This window comes from Nicotiana tabacum, chromosome 12 (genome assembly GCF_000715075.1).
Source record: "Nicotiana tabacum cultivar K326 chromosome 12, ASM71507v2, whole genome shotgun sequence".
NCBI classification, from domain to species: Eukaryota; Viridiplantae; Streptophyta; class Magnoliopsida; order Solanales; family Solanaceae; genus Nicotiana; species Nicotiana tabacum.
This window is the reverse complement of record NC_134091.1, coordinates 110,916,284-110,929,371: the sequence shown is the minus strand read 5'-3', so window position 1 is coordinate 110,929,371 and position 13,088 is coordinate 110,916,284.

Here is a 13,088-nt window from a genome sequence, read left to right as displayed (position 1 = left end):
GGGCATTACAAGCCGAATGAGGTTCATGACTTTATAGAGAAATTGAACTATGGAAACTCCGGTTTTGAAGTATGAAGACATGGCATGAACTGAAATGTGATTAGTTAGATGGATTAGGCTAATCAACCCGAAATGCATGTCATGATCATTGGAGCCAGCTGCTTCATTCAGATAAGTCTCTTTTCCATTTTTCTTTAAATAGTCATCTCTGTTTTTTCATTTTTGTTCCTAATTCTCGAAGTCACTCCGCTTCGTTTCTTTTGGGTCTATTTTTCTACGTCTATGTCAAATTAGTCTTTGTTAAGCAAGCAAGAAAGGACTTCAAAGCTCATTACTAGCTTTTTATTTGCACCAAGCGAAATTCGGCCAGGCACATCACAAGTGACATGATTTAGAACGAGCAATGCGGTGGTAACTGAAGTTCAGGTGGTCAAGTGATTCGTGAATTTGTAGGAAATGCAAAGGTTCAACAATTGTCAGAATGAAAGTGCCATACGACGAGTTGAGTGTAAGGGATTCAAGTCATTCAGAGATTTTGTGGTCGAGGTCCGATCAAAAGGTCAAACAATTCTTTATAGCCCGAAGCAGCTAATCAAAATGAAGAAGGGTAGTGGCAGAAGCAGGCACTTTCAGCGAGGATGCCACAAACTAACCGCCACATTTTCAAATTGACAAAATTTTCTTTGTTTTAAGCAGGGGCAAGAAATCTTGTTTGCTTTGCCAGGAATCCTCCATGAGGAAAGCATGTTCTAGATAAGTTCAGTTTTAAGTTTTCAGGACCCTCCTAGATAATGGGAGTTAATTTTAACTGTTCAGGACCCTCTTGAATAATGGGATTTAATTTCAGGTTTGCAGGACCCTCCTGGATAATAGGATCTAGTTTAAAATATTCAAGACCCTCCTGGATAATGGGATTCAACAAACACTCAAGAATGTTCCTGGCATAAACTGGGGCAGAAAATTTTCTTTGTTTTGTCTGTGTTGTCATGATTGCAGGCACCAACCTGGAGAACGAGGGAATTCAATTTCAGTTTTAAGTCAGCACATGCACCCACCTGGAGAATGCAGGGTTTTATTTTAAGTTTTAAGTCATCAGGCGCCCCACCTGGAGAACGAGGGAATTTATTTCAAGTTTTAAGTCATCAGGCGCCCACCTGGAGAATGAGGGAATTTATTTCAAGTTTTAAGTCATCAAGCGCCCACCTGAAGAACGAGGGAATTCATTTCAAGTTAAAGTCAGTCGCAGGCGCCCACCTGGAGAATGAGGGAATTTATTTTTAGTCAGCAACAGGCGCCCACCTGGAGAACGAGAGAATTCATTTCAAGTTTTAAGTCATCAGGCGCCCACCTGGAGAATGAGGGAATTTATTGCAAGTATTAAGTCAGTGGCAGGCACCCACCTGGAGAACGAGAAAATTTATTTCAAGTGTTAAGTCATCAGGCACCCACCTAGAGAACGAGGGAATTTATTTCAAGTTAAAGTCAGTCATCAGGAGCCCACCTGGAGAATGAGGGAATTTATTTCAAGTTTTAAGTCATCAGGCGCCCACCTGAAGAACGAGGGAATTCATTTCAAGTTAAAGTCAGTCGCAGGCGCCCACCTGGAGAATGAGGGAATTTATTTTTAGTCAGCAACAGGCGCCCACCTGGAGAATGAGGGAATTCGTTTCAAGTTTTAAGTCATCAGGCGCCCACCTGGAGAATGAGGGAATTTATTGCAAGTATTAAGTCAGTGGCAGGCGCCCACCTGGAGAATGAGGGAATTTATTTCAAGTGTTAAGTCATGAGGCGCCCACCTGGAGAACGAGGGAATTCATTTCAAGTTAAAGTCAATCACCAAGCGCCCACCTGGAGAATGAGCGATTTTATTTTAAGTTTTAAGTCATCAGGCGCCCACCTGGAGAACGAGGGAATTTATTTCAAGTTTTAAGTCATCAGGCGCCCACCTAGAGAATGAGGGAATTTATTTCAAGTTTTAAGTCATCAGGCGCCCACCTGGAGAATGAGAAAATTTATTTCAAGTTTTAAGTCATTAGGCACCCACCTGGAAAATGAGGGAATTCATTTCAAGTTAAAGTCAGTCGCAGGCGCCCACCTAGAGAATGAGGGAATTTATTTTTAGTCAGGTGCAGGCGCCCACCTGGAGAACGAGGGAATTCATTTCAAGTTCAAGTCAGTAGCAGGCGCCCACCTGGAAAATGAGGGAATTCATTTTAAGTTAAAGTCACTTGCAGGCGCCCACCTAGAGAATGAGGGAATTTATTTTTAGTCAGTCGCAGGCGCCCACCTGGAGAACGAGAGAATTCATTTCAAGTTCAAGTCAGTAGCAGGCGCCCACCTGGAGAATAAGGGAATTCATTTCAGGCTTTAAGTCATTAGGCGCCCACCTGGAGAATGAGGGAATTTATTTAAAGTTTTAAGTCATCAGGCACCCACCTGGAGAATGAGGGAATTCGTTTCAAGTTTTAAGTCATCAGGCGCCGGGAACGAGGGAATTCATTTCACGTTTTAAGTCATCTGGCGCCCACCTGGAGAATGAGGAAATTTATTGCAAGTATTAAGTCAGTGGCAGGCGCCCACCTGGAGAATGAGGGAATTCATTTCCGTGTTAAGTCAACATCAGGCACCCACCTGGAAAATGAGGGAATTCATTTCAGGTTTTAAGTCAGCATCAGACGCCCACCTGAAAAACGAGGGAATTCATTTCAGGTTTTATGTCAGCATTTGGCGCCTACCTGGAGAATGAGGAAATTTATTTCAAGTTCAAGTTTGAGAGGCATCAGGAGCCCGCCGGAAGAACAGGGTCAACTTTTAGTTTTTAAGTTCAAGTCAGAGACAACAAGGATCCTGCCTGAAGAATAGTGGCAATGTCCAGTTTTTCAATTCAAATCAGAAGTAGCGCGAGCCACCTGAAGAATAAGGTTTGCAAGCTCAAGCCTACCGCAAGTTCAAGTTTATTTCAAGTGCAAGCAGCAGGGTGCCCGCCTGAAGAATAGGGTCAACTTCCAGTTTTCTTCAAATTCAAGTCAGCAGGATGCCCACCTGAAGAATGGGGTGAATTTTCAGTTTCATATTGAAGGATCAAGTGGAGATTCAAGGAAGATTCAAGACAAGAAGTAGATAGGATCTTGTATTTTTTTTTGTAATTTTTGCTTTCAATTCATGATGTAATGGCAGGGATCACGGGCTGGAACCTCGACGGAACGGTACCTCACTCGACTCTCTCATCCTCTCCACACACTCCATCATTCTCTTTGAACTACACGCGACCTAATTCCATTATAACCCGGGATATGTAGGTTGTCCAAAACCAGGACTCGGTTGCACCTTTTTCTTTTATTTTCTTCCTCTTTTGAATAACGATATGGTCAAAATATTAGTCACACAGCTCACTTTGTCTTTGCTTGAAAATTGTTCAAGTTTCCGAGCAAAGAGGGGCAAATGTGAGCACCTAATTTTTGACCATATTTGAATTTTCACTCACTTTTTAGTATTTAAATAGTTTTTAAGTTTAATCTTAATATTTTAATTTTATTTCACCTTTTTATAGGTTTATTTTAGATAAATTGAAAATCAACAAAAACGCTTCATAATGATAGAGTATACAATTTTGTTCTAATTGGCAAAAGAAAAGAAAATACACAAAAATATGTTTTCCTCTTATTTTTAGTATGTTAGTAATTTTGAAATTGCTTTTTAATAGTTCCTAGACTGGAAGTAGTTAGTTAATATTTGATTTTGCTATCTCAATTTAGTAGGAATAATATTTTAATTTTTGTTTATTATCATTTACAAGAAAATAAAAAAAAAGAATAAAGAACCAATCAAATTGTGCCAACTCTTTTGTCTTCTTGTTGAGTTTTTGTCTTTTAGTCAAGATTCCTCCCTATCCCAAAATAACTAACTCATAAGGCATATTCTCTCCCCCTCACGTGATTTTTCTAACAGAATAATCACCGGCACCTTATTTTGGATATTTTATCCATTCACACATTTTTGATGATCTGAATTTTTTCTCTCCAAGACTTTGCCCACACACATTATATATACAGACCTAAAGCTAACCATAAAAAAAAGGAAAAAACGGGGGAGGCAGAAACCAAAAGAAAGGGAACGAAAGAAGTCTAGGAGGGGATCAAATAGAAAAATGGAGGGGACGTGAGAAAATCGATAGCGGCGCAGCAGAAGGAAGTTTTCCATCCCCTTCTCTGATTTTGCAACTAAATTCATATCCAAACCGCAGCCTTTCATCCTTACCAATCATTAACCACGTTTTCCCCTTCTCAATCCAATTTCTCCATGAGGCTCTAGTTCAAAAAGAAATAAATCATCTCTCTTTTCTTTTCCATACGAAACAGAGGTTTTATTTTTGTGGTCTGATTTTTGAAGGATTGCGAGCTTCGAGGCCGCCGATCGAGGTCTCCAGTCGCAGGTTCATCTGCTCGTTTAAGGATTTGTTCGGTATTTTTTTTCATTAATACAGTCTTTCAAAGAGTGCAACAGTAAAGGTGCACTTTTCAAACCTTCATCTTATTTCATCTCATTATTCTGGTTTGGTGAAGGATTTTGATTGATTTTGGTATTCTGTTATGTTGGTTTATTTGCATTTGCTGTCTTAGTTTCATTATTTGGTTAAATGTCTTAATTCGTGACAATGAATAGGATGAATTGATATTTCAATGCAACTTTGACTTTTATCACTGAAAGCTTCGTGACTTATCCGGTAAATGAAATGGCGAAGGAAACGACGTGAGTTGAAATTGATTTAGGCATTTGGTGCGCCGCAGGGATATAGTATGCTGTTGTTTTTAGTTTAGCCTTCATGTCTAGTTGGTAGTTAAGTCACTATTATCTTGAACTTGCTTGATAATTTTTTTTTTATTGTTTAACTTGAGCTATTGTGTTGGTTAATTAGGGAAAGAATTTGGATTTATGTTGGTTTTAAATATAAATGGTTTGTTGTGGCAATCTTGCCTGAAATTAGAAGCACACAGTGAGTTAGGCTCAAGTTGATAAAATTGAAAAGGGGTTTGGTCGAGGAAGTTTATTTGAAGTTAGAAAAGAAATTGGGCTTGAGAGCATTTCCTATTATTTTGCTTACGTTCTTTTTTGTCTAATTGTGTCGTTAGAATGTATGTTTAACTTAAAATTACACTTTTCCAACAATGTCATATCCATAATTCATGACCTCACAATAATCTCAAGCTTAGGTAATTAAACAACTTATAAACCATCGCTAGTTGCTTTAGTCGCAATTAATAATAAATCATCATGACTATGGATACGGTTCCCGTGGCATGGTCACGATACGTAAATTTCAATTCGGGTGTGCATTTCATGTGACCCGACCATAACTTCAAATAATAATAAAAACAAACATGTTGTAAAGCGCGGGTGCATTTCATGTGACACGATTCGCAATGTGTTCAAAAACAACGAGTGTGCAACATCGCAACTTGTTCAAACAGATTCCATAAATAATTAAAAGCGGTTTAAAAGGTTAAAAATGCACAATAGGTTTTAAACATGTAATAAATCAGATAATTAGGCCAATTATTAATAGTTGAGTGACCGTGCTAAAACCACGAAACTCGGGAGTGCCTCACACCTTCTCACGGGTTAACAGAATTCCTTACCCGATCTTCTGGTTTCGCAGACTTTAAAACAGAGTAAATATTTCCTCGATTTGGGATTTAAAATAAACCGGTGACTTGGGACACCATAAATTATTCCAAGTGGCGACTCTGAAATAAATAAATAATTCCATTTCGATTAATGTCATTTAAATTAGAAAAACTCTCCTAATTCCCCCCTTCGGGAAAAAGGAGGTGTGACATATTTTTTACAATAATATCAAACATAACATATTGCAAATACATGTCTAATATCTTATTTATTTAAATTATTCCTTTCTAATATAAATAGTAATATTATAATTATGTGAAGTCAAAGGCTTTTTCTCATTTAAAAATGTTATACTATAAACAACAAGTATGAAAAATGGCACACTAACTTTTTTGCATATACTAATAATAAAAGTATAAAGTCTCTTGTTAAAATTTTGATTTAGGCCACTAATTTTATGGAGCCGCCCTTGACTCCATCCTTTCCTTATATACTATGCCAACCCTAATAAAATATGAATTAAGTTGTATACGTGGATAGTGTAATATATTGTACATAGTTTAATTACTCATTTATTCTATGAATATGTTATTGACGGATAACACATTAAACTGTGACTTGCAAATACCTTTTAAATAATATTATACCGACAATACATATAACTTTAACTTAATAAAATGTATGGCTTTACAGGCTCACAAAGGATTGTGAGTGGGAATCACATCTCTTTGATAGTACAAGGATCGATTATGAAAGAGAATGCTAAACATTTTTTTCTCTCGTAAACAATTTAGTGTGTTTCATTTTGGGGGAAACGTAATATTAATAATAATTTTGCTTATAATCCTTTTAAGTTGTCGATCGGTGAAACTAGTTATTTATAAATTTTCCAGATGAACTTGAAAATGGTTCTTCAACAATAAACTTTATATTAGTTTTTGGCCTAAATACATAATTTGAGTATATTTGATTCCCTCTTTCATATTTTTCCCATATTTGCACTTTACTAGAAGTTATTTTGAGTAGATGATATTAATTCCCTCTTTAAAATTTTTTATTTTCATTTTAATCTTTGCAAATTAGAAGTCCACCACTTATAATTGAGAAGGAAAATGTTAGAGTTAGTCTGTATTGCGGTATGAGATTAGAATTATCGTGCGATATTAGCTTTGTCGTTGCACCATCTTGAATGGGTAATGAGTGATTTTATGCCACCTTGGAGTAGTAAAGGTGAAATTGGAAAAAGTATTTATGTTATTTTAGTTTTCTAAAGTGACAAATATTTTGGATCATTTTTTTTTTTTGGCTGTTGCTAACATAAAAGGAACTAAAGAATTAGTTACCTCCACATAAAACTTAAAAAAGTGAAACCTAGAAGGTACAAAGATAGATCTCCCAAGACTCGAGAGCAGATGATTACGTATGATTAAAATAACAAATCACATGTACGTTGATTCACTATTTAAGACCATCATGGACATAAAAAAGAGCAACCAATTAAACAGGCAAATGCACACACCTATCCGACTTAGTTATGATTAACATTGTTTGAAAACTTATTATGGTGTAAAGCACAAAATTTTTAACTTACTAAGAGAAAATATTTTTTAAATGACAGCGAGGTTAGCCATTGGCCTCGTGCCAAGCGTTTTAATGTGAATTTAACATGTGAAAATAGCACATGCTAGCCGGTTTCGGACATGTTATTGAAAAATAGCTCGCGTTTGTAAAGTTATTAAAAAATAACCACTATTTTGTTGAAACACGAAAACTTTCAGCATAATATGCTGGATTATGGAGCTCATGTGTATAAACTTCCAGCATATTATGTTGGAACTCCGGCACACGAAAAGTTCCAGCATAATATGCCGGATTATGAAGCTCCTACGTATAAACATCCAGCATATTATGTTGGAACTCCAACACGTTGTGAAATTCCACCATATTATGCTGGAATCTCATATGTAAAAATTCAAATTCCAGCATATTATGCTGGAATTTTTTCGGATTTTTTAGGGTATTTTTGTTCAGATTTTATCTTTACACATGTAATCAATATCTTCTTCTTCATATGTAATTTCATCATCCCCCTCAAGTTGGAGCGGTTGAGAAAACACCCAACTTGCACAGTAAGGTGTGATGTTTCGGCCCGGTGAGTGATTTTGTAAACAAATCCGCTAATTGAGAATCTGATCTTTCAAAGGAGAGTGAAATAAAACCAGCGAGGAACTGCTGTCTCACGAAATGACAATCGATTTCAACATATTTCATCCTTTCGTGAAAGACAGGATTTTTTCGCTTTGTGAATTGCGGCTTGGCTATCAGAGTGAAGCGGAACCGGAAGGGTGATTGGTGCTGAAATATCGTCAAAGAGTGGAATCAACCAAGTTATCTCTACTACAACCCTTCACATCGACATGTATTCTACTTCGGTAGAGATAGGAGAAATTGAAGCATGTTTCTTGGATTTCCAAGAAATTGGGGAAGATCCCAGGGAGACATAGAAGTCGCTTACTGATTTTCGTGAATCTGAACATGTTTCCCAATTTGAGTCGCAAAAATCTTGAAGCTTGAAAGATGGTGAAGCAGTTATGAAAAGCCCCAGTCCTGGGTATTTGAGCAGGTAGCGAAGAACTCTCAGTACAACTTCGAGATGTGATTGTCTTGGATCCTGCATAATGGTGAAGGAAAGATCCGATCTTGTGTGGGTGAGGTAGTTGAGTTTGCCAATCAGATGGCGATACAAAGTGGGATTGGAGATGACTGCTCTAGTATTAGCTTGAAGCTTTTGTGTCGGGTCTAAAGGTGAATAGACTGGTTGTTTGTCTATACAACCAAATTCCTTCAGCAAGTCCAAGTGAATTTTCTCACTTTCAAATCAGTCGGCTCTCGAAGAACTTCCATTCCTAAGAAGTAATGTAAGCTTCTGAGATCCTTAATTTTGAACTCTTGATCAAGGAAGATTTTTAAAGCATTCAGTTCCTTTGTATCATTCCCAGTTAACACTATGTCGTCAACATACACTGCTATAATAGAAATTGAAGTGTCTTTCCTTTTAAAAAATAAGGAGTAGTCATTTAGTGAGTGCAAGTAACCTTTAAAACTCAGAGCTCCCGTGAGTTTAAAGTGCCATTGTCTTGATGCTTGCCGAAGTCTATAAAGTAATTTTTTAAATTTGCATACATGTCTCGGTGTTGGTGGATCAATACCAGCTGGAAACTTCATATAGACTTCTTCATTTAGGTCACCATATAAGAATGCATTATTGACGTCTAGTTGGTATAATCCCCTTCCTTTTTTCATAGTAGTGGCCAGTGTTTTAAAAGGCGTGGGCGTAAGGCGGGGCGTTTTACATATGCCTCAGCGGGGCGTAAGCCCCATAGGTATTTTAATTTTTAATATTTTATAAAATAATATAATGACAGTTAATATTTATAAACAGGTAAAATTACATAAAAATTGAAGAAAACTATATATATGTGTGCTCTATCCCCACAAAAAACTAATCAAAACAATCTATTATACGTTACTTACAAGTACAAGTAATTTGAGTCTAAAAGAATAAAGTTTTCTATATGGAGGAACAAAAAGGATGATTAACCTGCAATTTGAACTTTGAATTTGTTGCTATAAAGAAAAATGTAGTTCTTTTTGTATTTGTAAAAAAAATTAAATATTCGTTGCTTTTGGAAGATATTAGAAGACTAGCGGACAAGATAAAAAATTAGAAAAATCATGAATTAGGGCTTAAATCAATAAAAAAAGGTCTTTACTTTTGAATTCCTTTTTAAACCTTTTGAGTAATTACCAAACTGACTTTTGAGAATTTGGGTATTATATGAAAGACCAATTCAATAAATTTTGTTTTAATTTGAAAAAGTCTCTGGGGCTTACTCCTTACTAAAATAACGCACCCCGAACGCCCGGGTGTATGCCCCGAATGCCCGGACGTACGCCCCAAATTGCAGGGCGTATGCCTCTTGAGACTTTCGCCCCACACCATCGCCCCGGGGCATTTTTGGTACGCCTCGCCTTGGGACTCGCCCCAGAAACGCCTTTTAAAACAGAGGTAGTCGCTAATAGACATCGAATAGTTGTTATTTTGTCCACCGGAGAGAAAGTCTCATTGAAATCTATTCCCTGACGTTGCACATCACCTCTAATTACCAATCGTGCTTTTAAGAGTTCAATACTCCCATCTTGATGTTGCTTAACCTTATATATATATATATATATATATATATGTTTAACTTTATATACCCATTTGCATGGCAGGGCCTTTTTATCAGCAGGAAGTTTAACAACTTCCCAAGTCTCATTCTGGACTAGTGCGCTTCAATTTCCTTCTGCATTGCCTCTTGCCATCTTAGGTAATAAGCTGCTTGAGTGAAGGTTAGTGGTTCTTCAACACTTGAAAGAGCTTTTAAGAAAGATTGGTTTGAGTTTGAAAGTGTAGAAAATGAGTAGGAAACATGTGTTACAGGAGAAAGTGTTACGACCCAAAATTTCACCACAGGAGTCGTGACGGCACCTAGTCTCTAAGACTAGGTAAGCCGATTTCCATTGCATTTTTGAAGCCATTTGTTTTTTGAATTAAATAAATAATCAAAACTAACAGCGAAAATAATTACAATATACAACCTCCCAAGACTGGTAGTACTGAGTCACGAACTCTAACCGAATACATAGAATGATCACGAGGACCGAATATACAATACTGTTTGATTACAAGTTAACAGTACAATGGAATGAAAGGACTCCAAGGGACTGTGACGACCAAGCAACTCTACCTTGAATCCTTACGATCTCGCTTTAACTCTGCTCAAGTCCGTTATCTTCAATACCTGGCTCTGCACAAAATGTGCATAAGTGTAGAGTGAGTACACCACAGCGGTACCCAATAAGTATCAAGACTAACCTCAATGGAGTAGAGACGAGGTACAGTCAAGACACTCACTAGTCTAATATCCTGTGCAATATAGTAGTATTTAATAGTATTGAAAAATAACTAGCAATGATAACAACAACTCAACCAGTGATATCACAACAAGGCAACATAAAACAACCAATGATATGCACAGTAAGACAATAAGATTACCATTTAATATCGCTCAATAATTAATAAATACAATTACACCCAGTTAAATCAAGTTCATCAATTAATTTTCTTTCATATATAATTCTTACGAATAAAAATCCTTTCAAATAAATATTTTGAATATAATTCTTTTGATTAAAAAGTCACCATGTGACACCTCATTTCAAAATCATAAAAATACGGGCCTCAGCTCATTTTCATATTTTTCATAAACACGGGTCTCAGCCCATTTTTCATATCTCCACGGCAATTCGTGCCCATAATTAAATCATCATATTTTTCCGGCACCTCGTGCCCTCATTTCATATCTCAACTTCACGGACAACTCACGTTCCAATAACCTCAATGTATATAAGATCCACATGATCAATATATTTTACAATAATGTAAGGTTAGAAAATCTTTAAATCAAATAAGAAATCAATAAATGAATGAATTTATTTTAGAATCATTTGGGTGGAGAAAAATAACATTTCAAATAAAATAAAACATCAGATAAACTACTGATTTGGATAAAAAATTTATTAAATTTAAAACATATTAGAATTTTTTTTATTTAAAAACAACTCAATCATCAAAGCAAGTATAACTCAAAAATACAAAGTCTCGTACGAAAAATTCGAGGTCAACACAATACCTCAAGAAATACAAAACACTTAATATTAGGTGAAATAATACATCACGAAAAATACAAGAATTTACAAATTTTGAAAAAATAAAATAACCAAAGGCAAGTGCAGCCATAGAGAAATATCAACAAAAGGGCACTCCCGAGGTACCGCCTCGTAGTCCCAAATCATAAATAAATTCACAATATCTCATTTTCTTATATCACCGCGGGAGCCTTCACATTTAATTTTAAAGAAATCATTTTTTTCCGAAATAGCATCCCGCATTTTTAGCCACCCTTATCACACGGCATGGCTTCTAGTAGTTCCCCTACTAGCCACGCGTTTCAAGCCACCCTTATCTCACCGCATACGTTTCAACACCCTGATCTTATATCACCGCATGACTTCTAGTAGTTCCCTTACTAGCCACGCATTTCAAGCCACCCTTATCTCACTGCATGCGTGTCAATATCACAATATTTCACAAATCGCACCTCAAGTGCCCAAATATCACAACATAATATAAGTTGTACCTCAAGTGCCAAATATTACAGCATTTCACAAATTGCACATCAAGTGCTCAAATCTTACAACATATCACAGATTGCACATCAAGTGCTCAATCTTACAACATATCACAGATTGCACATCAAGTGCTCAAATCTTACAACATATTACAAATTACACATCAGGTGCTCAAATCTTACAACATATCACAAATTGCACATCAAGTGCTCAAATATTACAACTTGCCACAGAAATCAACAATACATTATTTTCCACAATAAGGAGCCATGGCTCGGCCATAAGGTGCACAACACCCAAAAATAATCAATAGAGATAGAAATTACTCGACATAAAGCAAAGTCTTCATTAAATTCAATTTTTAATAATTATATAAACACCTCTTCTTAAGCTCATTTAATTAATTGTTTGTAGAGAGAAAAATTCAAAATGAAATTAAATTTCAATAATTATCAACCAGCAAATTCACGAAATTTCATAAATAATCAAATAACAATCACATCACATTGTCATATAACAACAGAGTCAACAACAAGGGTTTAGGCACGACAAGTAAATGAATAAATATATGCCAACAATTATCCAATTTACTACACAATATGCTCAAGACTTTAACCCAATAAAATTTGCACATATAAACCAAGTACGTACTCGTCACCTCGCGTACATGATTTTCAATTACCCAAGTTGCACATAAGACTCAATGCCTAAGGGAAATTTCTCCCACTCGAAGTTAAGCAAGACATTTACCTTTTTGAAGTTATGCCAATATTCTATAATCGTCTTGTTTCTTGAATTTGACCTCCAAACACCTCGAATCTAGCCACAAATAATTCGATCCAGTCAATAAAATTTATTGGAATTAATTTCATAAGAAAATACTAATTTTCCAACAAAAAATCCGAAATTAGCTCAAAACTCGACCGTGTGGCCCACACCTCGGAATCCGACAAAAGTTACAAAATTCGAAAGCTCATTCAACCATGAATCTAACCATACCATTTTTACCAAAATCCGACCTCAACTCGACCTCCAAATCTTCAAATCTTATTTTCAAATCCCTAAGTTCAAACCCACGATTTACACCTCAAAAATATGTAATCTAGTCAGATTAGTCGATGATAATTTAATATTATGTAGGAGAAATGATCACAAGTGACTTACCTCAAGTTTCCCTTGAATTCTCTCTCAAAATCGCCCCAAAAACCGTGCTTGAAGGTCCAAAAATG